Source organism: Hemicordylus capensis, chromosome 3 (genome assembly GCF_027244095.1).
Source record: "Hemicordylus capensis ecotype Gifberg chromosome 3, rHemCap1.1.pri, whole genome shotgun sequence".
NCBI lineage: Eukaryota > Metazoa > Chordata > Lepidosauria > Squamata > Cordylidae > Hemicordylus > Hemicordylus capensis.
The window spans coordinates 135566529-135584116 of NC_069659.1; the positions used below are offsets into that span (position 1 = coordinate 135566529).

A 17588-nucleotide genomic window follows, 5' to 3' on the forward strand; every position below is an offset into this window, starting at 1 on the left:
AGCGGAACCATTGTAAAACAGTGCCACCCCATCCCATCTCCCTCAGGCGGTCCAGAAGGATACCATGGCCGATGGTATCAAAAGCTGCAGAGATCCAAAAGGACAGCAGAGTCACACACCCTCTGTTGATAGCCAGTTGGAGATCATCCATCAGGCCAACCAAGGCAATCTCAACCCCATAGCCCACATGAAAGCCAGTTTGAAATGGATCTTCTAGATAATTTGCATCATCCCAAACTGCCTGGAGCTGAGAGGCCACCACCTGCTCAACCACCTTACACAACCATAGAAGATTAGAAACTGGTCTGTAGTTAGCTAACTCTGAGGGATCCAGTGCAGCTTTCTTCCAATGTGCTCTAGTAATAGCCTCCATAAGACAAGGAAGCATCCTGCCCTCCCTCAGAGAAGCATTTATAATATTTACCATACCCAGTCTCATAAATGGCTTGGGCCCTGGGTATTTAAGAGAACGAGCCGGGTCTCACGATCCGTGAGACCCGGTTTTGTCAAAACTGTGGGGAGAGCAGGCTAAGCCCGCTCTCCCCGCAGACGAGCGCACAGGGAGCCCTGGGTGGCTGGATTAGCCGCCCACACGATGGATGGCCCCGAGACGGAGCTGGCGGGGGCTGGGGAGCTCGGGGGCTGCGCGGCCCCTGGAGGCCCCAGTATGCCCTGCGCGAATGCACAGGGCATACTGGGGAGACCCCCGAGCCGGGAGGCTGCTTTTAAGCCTCTGGCCGGGGGTCTACTCACGGGTAGCCGAGGCATGGAGCCACACCATGGCTACTCACGAGCAGTTAGCCTGGGTTTGTGGAGCGCTCGCTCCTCAAACCCGGGCTAAGAGGTGGGCTACAGGAGCGGGTTAGCTGCTCCGGAACCACCGGGCTCGGCTGCGAGCCCAGTGGTTCTAACAATCACAAAAATTGGGCTAGGATTTTCCTAGCCCAATTTTTGTGATCGTAAGAATAGCCCCAATGTCTTCTTTGTCATGAACCCCACCACCCATTGCGATCATCAGGAGAGTTCTGTCTGCAGTTGCCACCGGCTCATCTGGTGGCTACGTGGGAATGGCCTTCTCTGCTGCTACCCTGAAGCTCTGGAGTGCACTCCCTACTGAAATAAAAGCCTCCTCATCTGTGATAATTTTTAAAAAAATCTTTAAAGACACACCTGTTCACCCAGGTTTTTAATTAAATACTGTTTTAATATTTTTAACATTTTTAAAAAATATTTTAAAATTTGAAATTGTAATGTTTTAACTTTTTGCTGTCATTTATTTTAACTAATGTTTTAATTTCTCTGTTGTCATTTATTTGTTTTAACAGGTGTTTTGACTTTTCTGTTGTCATTTTTTGTTGTAAAACGCCCAGAGAGGTACATTTTGGGTGGTATAAGAATATGCGAAATAAATAAATAAATAAATAAATAAATAAATAAATAAATATCAGATGAGATAAGCCAAGTTGGGCAGGGGGTCAAGAGAACAGGTTGTAGGACGTACAGTCAAGGGTGTAGTAAGGTTGTAGTGGGCCCAGAGACAAGATTTTAAAATGCTATCTATCTATCTATCTATCTATCTCCCCTATGTGCCACAATAGAACATCATCCTAAATTATTTTTTTTAAGGTTTTGTGAATTGTGGACGATGCAAGTCATTTAATGGTACTAAACAAAGACATGCTGTTCTGGTACCTCCAGGTCTTAATACTCACATCAGTTGGAGGATGAATACAACTGAAGGAAGCCCGGGCAGGTGCGCGGCTGCGGGAGTCAGTCATATGACTTGCCTCTGGGGCCCCCCCAGGCAGTGGGCCCCCAGACAACCCTTGCCCTATTATATTTATATATCCCCTTGCCCTATTATATTTACGCCCCTGCATACAGTACAAAGCAGTTTGTCCACTTCCTCAGGAGTAACAAACTGAAAATGGTCCAATCTAATCCCATAAGAGGAGTTTCTGGACACTTCCACAGTAGACTCTATAGTAACTGTGAAACCCAGCTCAGCCTGATTCTGAGAGATTTTATCTTCAAAAAAAGTCATTAAAAATGTCATAGCGAGTGACTGATGCTTCCAAATTTAAATTCAAGGGGGACGGGGTACATAGTAGCCCCCTGCCAACCCTAGACCACTCAGCTGGACGTGATTTTGTGGAAGCAATGCACAGATAACAGTGTCATCCAAGATTGCTGCCAGCCAGGAGTCTAATGAGAGTGTCGGTAAAATATAAAAAATAGTTGGAATCTAAAACTCCATTATGACTGTCCCCAATTGAAGCTTTAGCACGTAAAGAGACAAATATGCAATCTGAATGGGGTACCTATAGGGATTTGTTATGTTTCCAAGAAAAGGGCTGTAAATTAAAAAACCTAACCGAAGTACAAAATTTGGTTAGTAACTGGTTTCAGTACCAGCAGTTAAATGAAATCTATAAGAAGGATCTTAAAGTTGGATTTGAGGATCAAATGTTGAGATTTGAGAAGGAGCTGTGTGAAAACGATGAAAAATTAGTTTCTAAGATGTATAAGCTGTTGCTTTTGGAGGAGACAAGAGATGAAGTGGTTAAAACGACTGTGATAAAATGGGCTCAAGATGTGGGTCATAATATAGATATGGCAGCTTGGGAAAAATTATGGAAAACTGATTTAAAGTTCACTGCATGTTATACTTTAAAAGAAAATTATTATAAGATGATGTACAGGTGGTATTTGACACCCAAAATTTCCAAACAAATGTTGGAAATGTGGACACTGTGAAGGAACTTTTTTTCATATGTGGTGGTCTTGCGGGAAGGCAAAGGCCTTTTGGGATATGATATATAATGAGTTGAAGAAAAATTTTAAAATGACATTTCCTAAGAGGCCAGAATCCTTCCTACTGGGAATAACGTAAGGAGAGTTTTCCAGAAGAAATGTAACATTTTAAATGTATGCAACCATGGTGGCCAGAATAGTATATGCACAGAAATGGGAGGACAATGAAATGCCCTCAAAAGAAGACTGATTGATAAAAATTTTGGAATATGCTGAGATGGCAAAACTTATAGTACTGATAAGGGATGAAAACTTGGAATGTTTTAAAGAAAATTGGAAACCATTCTTACTATACTTAAAGAACTATTTTACTAATATGGACCTTTCAGCAGGGTTTGAAATTTAGTAATAATGGCAGGTTGGGTAGAGTAAAATCGAGTTTGCAATGTGTAGGATATATGTTTTGAATTACTATAGCAATGGTTGACTTGTATAGTTAATGAATCGTGCAGATTGGTGAGCGGGAAGTCAATATTTACTTAATTAGGGATTGTTAAGATATTGTGAAAAACAATAAAATTTTTAAAAAGCAAAAAAAAAAAAAAAAAAAGATTGCTGCCAACCAGGGCTGGCCCTAGGGGTTTTGGTGCCAAAAGTGAAGGGTGACTCTGACTTCTCACACATGCAATTAAAATTATATTCTGTAATGTACATCAAGGGTTTTTTTACTGCGCTGACCCCTCAAATGGCTGCCACGTATGTACATTGGCAGGAAGCAGGATCATAAACTGCCTTCTTGACTGCCCCGGGCCCAACCTCAGTGCAGAGGGTAGCTATTCACTGCAAGGGGTGGGGGTGGCACTCCCCCCACACACCCAAGAATTGATGCCTTAGGCAACTGCCTAGGTCCACCTAGTGGGCGGGCCGGCTTTCCTTCAGTCCCATACAAATTTCTACTTCTGTTGTAGCTTCTGATATGCTGAGATTGGTTGTGTCGTCCAAACCCATCAATCTCAGCTTATCCAGTCATACTTCCCTCAAGGAACCTGACATCTATAACTGAGATTTCAAGTGATAGAAGGGTTCCCGGATGGAAATAGGGCAGGATACGATGTGATTGGTGGGTTCAGAGTTCAGACAACATATCGGAACCTACAACAGAAGTAGAGGTACACATGGGGATGAGGGGAGTGTGCAATCCTGGAGCAACAGCAATCTTAGGTGCCACTGTTACGTCTGAACCAACCCACAGTCTCCATGTAATGAAAGAAGGATGCCTTCTTTTGGATAAGTGGAAAGGTCACTACTTTGGACCTAGAATGAAAGACTTTAGTGCAAGAGAGGAGTTCACTTGTCTCAGAATCTGGGACTTTCCATACAACTTCAGATTGTCCATGTACAGCAGACATGTTTTAGATGTTTGGTATCCGAGGCCTGTTTTGTTTAGTATTTGTGAAAGTGGAGTCATGGCGATTATAAACAACAGAGGGGATAGTGAGTCCCCTTGGAAAATGCCTCTTCTAATGCTAACCTGTCTAAGTGTCTCATCATTGGTTGTTAACTGTGTACTCCACATGCTCATTGCTTTTTTAATAAATATCTGAATGTTTTTGCTGACACCAGTTGTTTCTAAACATTTTAGTATCCATGTGCGAGGCAATGAGTCAAACGCTTTCTTGTAGTCAATCCATGCAACACTTAGATTTGTTTTTCTTCTCTTGCAATTTTCTAAAATCATTTTGTCAATCAGCAGCTGGTCTTTTGTGCCTCTGGTGTTCGGGCAATTTCCTTTCTGTTCAACTGGAAGCTGTTTGTTAGTTAATAAGTGTTGCATTCCTTCATCTGCTATTATTCTAGTAAATAATTTGAACATGGTTGGCAGGCAGGTTATTGGTCTATAATTACTTGGAACTGCACCTTTTGCTGGGTCTTTCATGATGAGATGAGTTTTCCCAGTTGTTAGCCATTGTTCAATATCACTTCCTTGCAAAATGTGATTGAACTGTTTTGATAGTTGTTTATGAAGGCTTGTTAGGTGTTTAAGCCAAAAGCCATGCAGTTCATCGTCATCTGGTGCAGTCCAATTTTTAATTTTCTTTGCTCTTTCACTTATTAATTCTGGTGTTATTATTAGATCTTGCATTTGTTGGTTACATTTTTCGACCTCTTTCATCCAGCCTGCTTTTTTATTATAATCTATTGGATTGTCCCATAATTTCCCCCAGAATTGCACTGTTTCTTCTTTGTTTGGTGTTTCTACGTTTCTTGCAGTTTCTCCTTCTATGCTTTGGTAGAAACGTCTCTGATTCGACTGGAACTGGAGATTCTGCCTGTGTTGTGTAATTCTGGTTTATTGTGTAATTCTGCTAATCTTCTTTGGCACTGATGTTATTTGCTGCTTAATTATTTCCAGGACTTCTCTAATTTTCCTTGAATCTAGGTGGTATGTTTGGATCAGATACTGTTTGGTGTTTTCATTCTTCAGCTTCTTGTCTTTCATATCTTTCAATTTACTAGCATCTGATCTAAGCCTGGAGATTTTATTTTCTAATCTAATCTTCCATTTAGGTGATGTACTACTTTCTTTTTCTACAGGTCCACTGATCTTATATCCGAGCTCTTGTGTTGTTATTGTTGCTGCACTGTACATTAGTTGGTTTGTTTCTTGCAAAGTATTGATTGTTATTTCTGCAAGTGCAGCATTGACATCTTTCAATGCCTTGGCAAGTTGTCTTTTGGTGACTGTTTTTAGAGCTGGATGTCGAACCCTTGTGGTTGTTTGGTTCATGTGTTCAGTTATTTTTTGCTTTAGTTCTTGTTGCTTTTCTGTTAAACGGCATTTGGGTTTTTGAGGGGAAGGCAAAGGGGAGGTTGCCTGGTTTTGATTTTGAAACAGTTCAGCAACAGTGACATCCTCTATTTCCAACACCTCCTCCTCCACCTGCACCTGAGCAACTTCTTCAGTTGGTGGTAATTCTTCTTCCATATCTTGAGCCTGTGTTGCTCTTTGCAGTTCTTCCAGCTCAACTCCTGTGAATACTTTATTTCTTATTATGAATCTTCTCTGGTCTGCTAGCCTTTGTTCTGTTATTTCTGTATCTGGATGCTTCTCTTTCCAAATTTGGTACATTCTTTTTAAATAAGCTCTTCTAGTTGGACTAGACTTGTAATAGCAGATCATTATTTCCTTGTTGGCATTTTTCGTATATTTTTTTCAGTTAAGCGACGTTTCTTCCAGTAACCTTGTAGTCTCCAGCCCTGGTTGCTCAACTGAAGATCCTGAGTCCTGTTGCCCACTTGCCACCAGATGTCCAGGGACTATAGCACCTGGCATGGTCCTTGTTGACCCAGGCGACGACCAATTTATAGATTTATTAAAGTTACGTCTCACCTTATTGTTGACGGGAGAGGCACTCTTTGTCTGGCTCCTCTGGTGAGACCTGTCCAGTATGGTTGGACCTCTGGCATAGCTCTCACCTTCCTCAGAGCACGCAAGCCCCACAACCATGCCAAGGTAGTGCCTCAGTGGGGGTTGTTGTTGTTGTTATATATTATTATTATTATTACATTTATATCCCACTCTTCCTCCAAGGAGCCCAGAGTGGTGTACTATATACTTGAGTTTCTCTTCCACAACAACCCTGTGAAGTAGGTTAGGTTGAGAGAGAAGTGATTGGCCCAGAGTCACCCAGCTAGTTTCATGGCTGAATGGGGATTTGAACTCGGGTCTCCCCGGTCCTAGTCCAGCACTCTAACCACTACACCACACTGGCTCAGTGGTGTAAAAACCAGCACTTTTTATTTTGCTTAGAAACTTATGGTCAACCAGTGCAATTCTTTTAAAATAGTTGTTATATGGTCCCTTTGGATTGTCCCAGAGACCAGTCTGGCTGCCTCATTCTGTACCAATTGTAGTTTCTGGACTATGTACAAAGGTAGCCCCATGTAAAGTGCATTACAGTAGTCAATCCTAGAGGTTACCAGCATAGGCACCACTGTTTTAAGGTCATTTACTTCCAGAAATGTCCATAGCTGACATATCAGATGAAACTGATAAAAAACGCTCCTGGCCACTTCCCCAACCTGAGAAACCAGGGAGAGTTTAGGATCCAGGTGCACTTTCAATCTATAAATAAACAAACACATTGGTTTACTATAAATAAATAAGTTTTCATAAATAAATAGATTTACTAGTCAAATTATTGTATTAAACTGAAAGATATAAGTCAATAATAAAGAGAGGTGAGCGGTAACTGGAATAAATGGGGAATGATAAGCATTCCATATTTATAAATACAAACTATGATATGATTCTTCTTATCTCTTTTAAAAGTGTGTACTTTAAGATACTATGTTACGGGCCCAGATGGCCTCAGTAACAGACAGGAAGAAAGTCTCACTAACTTTCAGTTATTTCTTCTGCTTTCTCCTTGTCTTTCTCTTTCTGTCTTCTCTTTCTTTTCCATCTCTCCTCTTCTTTTTTCTTCTCTTCTCTTTCATTCTCCTTGTATTTCTCCTCCTCCTCAGAGAGACCATTGGGTTTCTAGCTCCTGCCAACCTCTCTTCTCCCTTCTTTCAACTGGCTCCTGACCTCTTGCACATTCCATTTGCTCTGGAGCATTTATTTGTTTGATTGCAAATCAAAACAAATCCTTCCTTCCTTCTGTCTGTCTTTCTTTTTTATTAAACCAGGTGCACTGGCTAAAGCTGAGCACCCTGGCTATATATGTATTTATTTTTAAAATGAACCTTAGTACAAGCCCACTCAAAAGCCGGGTACAGATGTGAAGTGTACTACTGTATATACATTGAACACTGTACAGAGATTGCATGCACATTAAACCTAACGTGTGAATAGTGTTTATGTTTTGCATGATATAGCTCCTCAGTGGAGAGGTCCTTCTGGTTGAGTGCTACTATTCCCCTTCACACATTGCTAAGGAGTGGCGAAAGGGCCATTCCTGAGTGTTTCATTTTCATTTGCAATTGTGTAGCAATGCATAAATAAGTAGATTGAAAAGAACTGATGTCTCACTTTGGAATTCCCCCCCCCACACACACACACACCGGACACACACACACACACCGGACGGACACACACACACAAACACCTTGTTTCCTTCCACATCTACATCTCTGTTTGGAGAAAAGCCTGGTCCTTTTACCTTCTCAAAAAAACCTCTGTGGTAGGAGCTCCCACAAAAAAACTGGATTTGTGAGGGGGAAAGGGAGGCAGGCACCAGTGTTCCAGAGCAGCTCTTATCTTCTCCTCCCTTCCTTCCCTTCCTTCATTCCTTCGTCCCTCACTTACATACCCTTGCAAAGACTATATCCCCTACATTCCCTTCGCATTGTGTAATGTAAGGACAGAATGTCTTTGTAAAGCTGGATGGGAGAGAGATATCATAGCTATCCGTAATGTGCTGTTCCCCTTCTATGCATTGTGGGTTAATAATGGGGAAAACACTGCAATATTAAGTGCAGTTTGGAACCACAGCGGGAAACCCATTTCCGGATGATAGCAGAACAGCAATGAGCAGCACTATTGGGCCTGACTGTGAAAACACCCGAAAATACCGAGCTGTTCCAGGTTTTATTCTGTGATCCTCAAAGTTATTCCAGTCCTCAGAATACTACTTGAAGCAATTATTTGTATCTCCTGCTCAGGTGAAGAGATGCATAGCCAGTGAAGAGACACAGTGCTACTGAACAGAAAACTAAGTGAAAAGAGCATGCATGTCAAGATGCTGGGAGAGTCCCTGGTTTCTGCAAATGAACCTTGCATTTCAGAGTTCAAAGGACAATAAGAAAGGCACAGTGAGTCATGTGATTTTTTTTTTGTCTTCACCCTGATAAATGGCAGGTCAAGGAGGGTTGTATTTAATAGTATATTCCTCAATGAAATGTCACTTTTTCCTCAATGTGTCCTCTGTGTGAGCTAATTAAAATGATGTTTTACTGCAATGTCAGCACACCAAGTTGCTGACTTTCTTGTTGTCGTCTACATAGTGCAAAATGAATGTTGTCATTTGATAAATTCAGAATCTTAAAGGTTCTGTCTTATGGGGTCTAATGTATGCTGCTTTGTATGCTTTGATACTTGCATATTGCTGCTTTCTCCTTTTTTCAAATGACGCAGCTTACGCTCTGCTCGTTTTACTTTTCAGTGCCCTTCCCATTCCCTTATGCTTCTAGAAATCAACAAAATGATATACCTATTGGTGCAAACATTAAAAATGCTGAAGTACTGCAAATATGAAGAAAAGGAATCTGCCTAGTGATGGATGCATGTGCTCAGTATACATTTCAGGACTGGTCTCAAAGGTCTTTTCTCCTCCATGCAAAGCGCTCTTGACCTAGTGGAGAAATCATCGGAGAAAATTCTCTGAAATATTGCCTTAGGAAGAACCCTGAAATGTAGAGATAATTTAATCTGGGGGAAACCCAGTTTCACGTGGTGGGGGGGCAGCACACCAGAAATCCCTTAAATTCAAGAGAATTTCCACTTGGGAGAAATTTCTCTTCACAGCCTATGTCTGTGATTGACCAAAGAACCATAAGTGCAAACCCCACAGACTCAACTGGCTCACAACTGTAAACAGACAGGTCCAACTGGCAGCTATAGGGTTAGGACTGTAGCTCAGTGACAGAGCATCTGCCTTGCCTCCAGAAGGTCCCAGGTTCAATCCCTGACATCTCCAGGTAGGGCTGGGAGAGACTCCTGCATGAAACCTGGAGAGCTGCTGCCAGTCAGTGTAGACAATATTGAGCTAGATGGACCAATAGTCTGACTTGGGATAAAGCTGCATTCTAGGTTTCTAACTTCTGCAATTCCACCAGCATCTTCCCAATTGCCTTGATTACAGTATTCATTGCTGGCTGTATTTGCTGTGTCACAGAACAGCAGCATCCAGTGGTAAGGGTTCTGTACACAGAGTTGCATGACCTGCCATCCATTTTTCCAGTGGGTGGCATGTTGTGCAACTCCATGCATGGATCCCTTTCTGTCAGGCACTGCTGCACAGCTTCCGCACAGCTTCCTCACAGCTGTTTGCACGTGTGCAAGGGCACAAGTGGTGCTCAAGCCACCCACATTCCCTTGTGCAGTATGTAAGCCAGTGACTGCAAACAGTCACAACAAATGAAAAGAGAAATGTTTGGGGTTGGGCTGCCACTGAAATCCCCCCAAAACCTCCTTTTAATAGGCAGAAATGTGGAGCAGCAACTTAAAGCACCCATTCCAACCATAAAATCCTGTGGATGAATATAGACATTTATATTCTGCCTTTCCTCCACGGAACTCAGGGCAGCATACATGGTTCTTCTTCGCCCTCTTGTATTCACTTGTATCCTGTGAGGTAAGTTAGGCTGAGAGAGAGCAGCTGGCCTAGTATCACCCAGTTAGGTTCATGGCTGATCAAAGATTTGAAACTGAGTTTCTCCCATCCTAGTCCAACAATTTAACTGCTACATTTATTTATCATATGTTAACTTATCGTAGTGTACATGTTATCACTTGATAGAAAACATACAGGTGACTAAAATGGTCTTGCTTATACTCTGGTTGTCTAGATCAGGGTTTCTCAACGTGTGGGTCCCCAGATGTTATTGGACTTCAACTCCCATAATCCCCAGTCCCAGTGGCCTTTGGTTGGGAATTATCGGAGTTGAAATCCAATTACATCTGGGTACCCACATGTTGAGAATCCCTGGTCTAGATCATCCTGTCAGATTTCACTACACTTGAGGTGCAGGTGTGTGGTAAAATATATGCTAAGATGGTTGTCCATATAACTGCCAGAAGAAAAAATGTTTCAGGAAAGCCACCGTTCTAAACCCTTTTTAAAAATATGTTAAGGTCAACACTGATTAAATAAATGGCTTCCTCTGGCTTGTTAAGGAAATAAAATTTGTTATTGGAAAGTACATGTGCACAAAGAATCACACTATTTGGATTCTGTTCTCTTGGTACAAGCAATCCAAAGCAGAAGGCCACATTTCATGACTGCTGCCAGATTCAATGAGGATTGCCAGGCAGATGAAGCAGTGTGGCTGTACAGTTCAGAGCAATGCAGCAAAACATTGGAATTTCTCAAATATCCAGCAGCAGAGAATATGAAAGCAAATAAGATACTTTTGCCAATATTTGCCTCAGAGGTTCAATAATTTCAACACCAGGATTTCCCTCCAACCACCATTCAAGTCAATATCTGTCAATAGGAAGGGGCTTGTTCACCTCAGGGCTTAAGACGTTATCATTACAGTGTGTGCCATTGCCACAGAAATGGAAAGGTGGATCTGAAAAATAAGTCCATTCCTTTCACAGGTGTATTCAATTGTCATTCTTTCAGTCTTTTAAACTCATGTAGTTCTTTATCCTTTTTTTTTTAAAAAAAAATCTTGTTAGAAAATGCAGGAGGATGTTGTGTCAGTGTTTACAGCAGATGACAAAGAACAAACAACTTTCTAGGCTCAAATGGCCTGAAGCCACATAACCTTTAGCTGTGATCTTGACAGATTTTACAGGCATTGGCCTGGGTCAGTTTTTCAGTGGAATAACACAAAGAATATCTACCTGAGAATACAGTGGGATTTCACAGCAAACCCAAATGCTCACTGAAACAAACCTGATTTTTCAGCCAATGAGTTGCTCAAAATTTTGTTCAGTTTTACTAATTTTTAAGCAATTTTGGTTTAGGGCTAAAGCCCTGGAGGAAATCTACAGCTTGTGGCCCACAGAGCTAACTATAGTTCTCATCCATGTGTTGTGATGTGCTAGTTGCTTGGCAACAGCATTGTTTTTGCACTCCCAGGCAAGAAACAAAACCAGGAGGCTTATCAAGCCCTTGGAGGGTTGATATGTGTGGCCAATGAGCTTCATTTGGCTCAGCTGCAAGTTGTGAAGGTCGGCTCAGGAGCCTTAATGAACTGTGGGCTAATATTATTCGTATAAAGGTAAAATTTCAGATGTTAAGTCAATAATAATCGACCTCTAGAATCAGAATATTCAGGGCTAGTGTCACAAGTTGGCCAGGTTGGATGCAGGTCAGAGGGCCTATGCCCATCCAGCTAACCCTAGATGCCAGGGTGCCAGCAGAGGTGTCAGTTGGCTAACAGAATTGTGCTGCCATTGCCTTCACTGCTGGGCACCTCCCATCGGTCACCTCCCCAGGCCCTGCAAAGATGAAGGGCCATGGAGGATGCTGCCATTGGATGCAATGAGGAGGAGAAGCTGCCACCAAAGGACCTGGCAATGGCAGTGGTGCAGCTGATGCCAGGGGAGAAAATTGACAACAGGTGCTAGGCAACAGATAACCGGAAAAATGAAATGTTGTGGAGGAGGAAAAGTCCAGGTGGTGACAGTTGCCAAAGTAGATGGGCTGTTGAAAGGAGGGCAGTTGATGACAGTTCAAAGGGTGAAGAAGAAAAAGAAGATGATTGATTTTAGGTGGGAGGAGCTGGGATTTTGTTGAGCCCTTCGAGTACAAAGGAGGTCCTTTTTCCTAGAACCAAACCATCATCCATCACTGCAGCTGATAGACTAGGCCAGGAGTCCAGCAGATCAGCAAGGAAGAGAACAGTTGTTGGGTGCAAGCCGGAGAATAAGGCCTATCATACACAAAGGGAGTAAGCAGCTACAGAAAACCTCAAGACTGCCATCCTATATCATTTGCGATGTTGTGTGTGCACCTGAAAGAGAGGAGATTGAGGAATGACAATTACCAAAGAGTAGTTGTTATCAAAGTGTGCGGAAGGGAAGGGGGGAAGTTGCTAACCATAATGTTCTGAATGTTTTAAAAAAACGACCCTCTGTTCCACCTGAGTGTTTTTCTGGATTCTCAAACCCCATTTCAAATTGTATTTACTTGCCACAGTGGTGGCTTCTCTACTTACTTGCCACAGGCCTAGCCCCTTAGTCTGTATTCTTCAGTGACATTTTTTTCCACATAAGGGAGGGAGGGGAAGCAGCTGCTTCTGCCACCTCAAAGCGACCATCAACCATCTGGCTCTGAGGGGAGGAGAGAAGAGAGGGACAGGCTGGGGAGCTGCCACCATCCAGCTCCTTTGTTCCAGCTGAAGTGGCCCCTCCCTCCCACTAGTGTGTCACCACAGAGCAACCAGGGACCATCTTGCTCTGAGGAGAAGAAAGAAGATGAGACTAAGGCCCATATAAAGATGTAAATGTGTGGCTTGATATACTGTTATTTATTCAAGTTTTTTGTAATCCATTTTGGGAGGTTCGCCTGAAAAGTGGCATATAAATGACAAACAAACAAACAAACTTATAAGTGATTTGTCAGCCCTATGTGTATGTTATATTTTGGGGCATCATAGGACAATGTCCCCTCAGATTGAAGTAAGGTCTTAAATGTTGGCATGTAGGGCAAATGCAGGATGTTTCAAAGGCTAGGCTAGTGTGGAGGACTTTTGTTTTGTTTTTGAATATTCTGATTGATTGATTGATTGATTGATTGTTAAATTCATATACCTCCGTTCATTAAAACAATCACAAGGCAGTTCACATAGAAAAAGTTAAAACAAAACTATAAAAATTACACAATTAAAATATTATGCTAAAATATAAAAACAGATCTAATTTAAAAAATTTAAAATACATACATAAAAATAACCATACAATATACAAAGAAGCAGCAATGGAGACAATCACATAAAAGCCTGAGTAAAAAGCCATGTCTTCACATTTTTTCTAAAAGTCATGATGGAGATCGAGGAGCGATTAGGAGAGCATTCCAAAGTCTGGGGGCAGCAACAGAGAAGGCTCTGTCCCGCGTGCACAATAACTGAGCTTCCTTCATTGTTGGCACCCGGAGCAGAGCCCCCTCAGACGGCCTTGTCAAGTGGGCAGCAACCCTTGGGAGCCGGCGGTCCCTCAGGTATCCCGAGCCCAAACCATTAAGGGCTTTAAAGGTCAAAACCAGCACCTTGAATTGGACCCAGAAACAAACTGGTAGCCAGTGCAGCTCTTTCAAAATGGATGTGATGTGCTCCCACCAGGCGAGATAAAACCCTGGCTGCCGCATTTTGAACTAGCTGCAGTCTCCAGATATTCTTCAAGGGCAGCTCCACATAAAGCGTGTTCCAGTAATCCAGCCGTGACATGACTAAGGCATGGGTAACAGTGGCCAGATCTGCCTTCTCAAGAAAGGAATGCAGCTGGTGAACTAGCCAAAGCCGTGCAAAGGTACCCCAGCCACCGCCTCCACCTGAGCTTCTGAAAGCAGAGCCGGGTCCAGTAATACCCTCAAGCTGCATACTTGCTCCTTCAAGGGGCATGCAACCCCATCCAGAACCGGTAAAATCTCCTCATCCTGATTGGCTCTCCTACTGACCAACATTACCTCAGTCTTGTCCGGATTCAATCTCAGTTTATTAGCCCACATCCAACCCATCATGGCCTCCAGCCCCTGATTCAGGACATCCACTGCCTCCCTAGGATCAGGCGACAAGGAGAGATAGAGCTGAGTGTTATCTGCATATTGCTGACAGCTCAGTCCAAATCCCCGGACGACCTCTCCCAGCAGTTTCATGTAGATGTTAAACAGCATGGGTGACAAAACCAAACTCTTAGGCACCTCAAAGGCCAATGGCCACGAGGCCGAGCAGTAGTCCCCCAGCACCACCTTCTGGACCTTCCCCCCAAGGAAGGACCAGAGCCCCTACAGATAGAATAGTAGAACAATAGAATATAACATTTCTGTATTTTATGGAGATGTAGAGTTACTGACTTCCAATTTTTTTAAAAAATGAATATATTTAAAAGTACAGAGTGTTCTGACACTATGGTAGGATTTTCTGCTTCCACATTTGCAGTTTGCTTTCTTTAGAATCTGTGGAGCATCTAGACTTGAAGGGGAAGATTCACACATAGCAGGTCTGTATTACTCACAACCTACCAAACTAACTGTGGCCCACCAGCTAAACTTCAAATGATTTATATTCTACTGTGGCTTATGCTACTTTTATTCTGCATTACGCCAACCCCTTGCTTCTATTTCACAAATACTTAGAATTCTATTCTGCCTCCACTCTGGACTCATTAATTTGTTTGGAACAAATAAGAATAAAAAGCTTTAAAAATAATAAAAATGGAAATAATATAAAATACTTAGCACAAGTAGGAAACCCCAAAGCTAAACTTAATGTTTCTGCTTGATCTGACTGCAGCAAAAGGAACATTAAAAATAATATATCGGAGCGGATTATCATATTTCACTAGCTAATCCATTAGGGGCTCTCACAGTTTCTACTTTTTATACAAACTATAATATCTAACTGGGAGCTGGATCCAGAAGAGGGAGGCATGAGAGAGAAAAGGGAAGATCATTTCTCTTCTTATAAAAAACCAAAATGTATATCCCGCTCTTCCTCCAAGGAGCCCAGAGTGGTGTATATAGTTATGTTTATCCTCACAGCAGCCCTGTGAGGAAGGTTAGGCTGAGAGATATGTGACGGGCCCAGAGTCACCCAGTGAGTTTCATGGCTGAATGGGTATTTGAACTCAGACCTCCCTGGTCCTAGTCCAGCATTCCAACCACTACACCACACTTGCTCTACCACATTTTTTAAAATTACACTGCAGCCTGTAACCTTTAGCAGTGCAGTCTATTCCCTCTTTGCATGTGAATTTCTTACCATGTGCTGCCACAAGAATGAATTTTCTATGGCTGCTACTAAGGGATTTGAGTGAAAGAGCATAAACAATCTGAATACTTCTTAGCTTGAAAACGTTCCACTGGTCCTACCAATAGCTCTCCTCCAATGAAGACTTTTGTCCACCACAAAACATAAATACAGAACAGAATTTTAAAAGAAGAAGAGTAAAATCAATATATTTAATTTTTTTAGTTTAATATCTTTATTTTTACGTTATAGCAACAGTCAGTATCATTCAAATTTCTTGTCCCTACTCAGGGCAGTGTATTGACAGGGATTAATTAACACTGCTGAAGGAGGACTAAGCCTTCCTGCAGCCTGAAAGCTTTACTACTGCAGCCAACTTATTCCCAGAATTTCCTGCAGGTGAGCTTGCAGCGCTTCCTTGCCTGTGGCTATAAACTGGGGCAAGCGGCAGTCCTGAGTGTGAGGAAGGATCCATGTGTAGAGCCAAAGCAGGGAGAGCATGTTTGACCCATCACAGAGCTGGTTGGGGCAGTGGTGATCGGGGGCCTCCTGGCCCCCAGAAGTTCTGTAAGGCACCACACGAATGCATGGTGCCTTGTGGGGAGCCCCCAATGCCAGGAGGCTTGTTGCAGCCTCTCAGTTAGGAGGCTACTCTTGAGCTTGCGAGGCATGCTTTTTGGCACCCTCACACCTGAAACCCGGGTTAAGAGGCGGGCTACCCAGCAGGGCTTGCTGCTGAGCCGCCACTGGGAGCTGCATGGCTCCTGTTGGTTCTCACACACAGCTAAAATCGGGCTGGGCTTCCCTAGCCTGATTTTAGCTGCGCATGAGAATAGCCTCCATGAGTTTCAATACTGTTCCCAGCAAACATTACTGTCCTGCAGGGGAACTGGACTATTTCCTGACTTTGAAGTCCTTCATACAAGCAAAAACTGTGTTCTCCCCAGGTTTGGGATCTGCGTGTGCTCCCAATTTTCGGTTGTGTGAAGCAAGGAAGGAGGAAACGCTGTTCATCCCCCAGTGCCGGCCAGGAGCCCAGCATTCTACCGACCCCTGCTGCAGGAACCCCTGGTTCCTTAACCCCATTTAAGCTGTGGGCTCTGCAGGCAGTTTGCCACCACACCAGCAATGGCTTGCCATCTGCTGCTTCTCATCATGAGCAGCCAAGAGCATGCTTGGCTGCCTGAGCCCACTCTTGGCTGCTTGTGAGGAGAGCCACTGAATTTAAGAAGATTCCCTTTAAAATACCAATTTTGCTGTATTTACCTGAAAGGAAGAAGACTCTGAGCCGGGTCTCACGACCAGTGAGACCCAGTATAGAAGGGTGAGTGGGGAGAGCGGGCTAAGCCCACTCTACCCGCTCACGAGCAGGGAGGGAGCCCTGGGTGGCCGGATCAGCCGCCCACACGATTGCCGGCTCTGTGACGGAGCCGGCGGGGGCTGGGGAGCTCGGAAGCCGCGTAGCCCTTGGAAGCGCCAGTATGCCCTGCGCGAGTGCACAGGGCATACTGGGGAGACCCCCGGAGCCGGGAGGCAGCTCTTCGCCTCACCTCCGGGGGTCTACTCTTGAGTAACCGTGCCACGGAGCCGCACCGCGGCTATTCGCGATCTTTTAAACCAGGTTTGCGGAGCGCTTGCGCCGCAAACCTAGTTTTAGGGGAGGGGTACTCAGGCAGGTTACCCTCCTAGGAACCACCGGGCTCACAGCCGAGCCTAGTGGTTCACCCGATGGGGCGATATCGGGCTAGCCTCCACTAGCCCCATTTCGCCCCATGGTGTGACTAGCCTCTCTGAATTTAAGACAACCCTTTGATTTCTAACATCAAAGAACTTGGGGAAAAACTTGTTTTGGATTCAGGTAAGTATGGTATGTGTTTATGAGCCCATGATTCTCCAAGACTCATTCATGTAGCACATCTAAACTCTTCAAAGTGATAGTCATACTAATACATTATCTGCTGAGACATTTTAGCAAAAATATGAACAAGTACTGAAAATCATAGGTTTTTTTGGGGGGGGGCGGGGAATGCATATTTTCAGGCTTACTTGCTGTGAGCAGAAGACGTCAATGGGAGAATATAAAAATGTAACTTCCACCTCTTTGTATATATTCTGTTCCTGCCTGTGATATAAGGCAGCTTGTCCCTTCCATCACTAACATATGTCAATGGGGAAAAAATCAGAGCTCTCAA

General features: G+C 43.4%; 1 long non-coding RNA gene across 1 annotated transcript in view; it reads left to right on the forward strand.

The window, feature by feature from the left end:
- Positions 1-8231: 8231 nt before the first annotated feature.
- LOC128351490 (uncharacterized) overlaps positions 8232-17588 on the forward strand; it is a 71686-nt gene continuing 62329 nt past the window's right edge. Inside the window, exon 1 of the long non-coding RNA XR_008319799.1 lies at positions 8232-8571. This is a non-coding gene — a long non-coding RNA (uncharacterized LOC128351490). The remainder of the gene's footprint in view (positions 8572-17588) is intronic.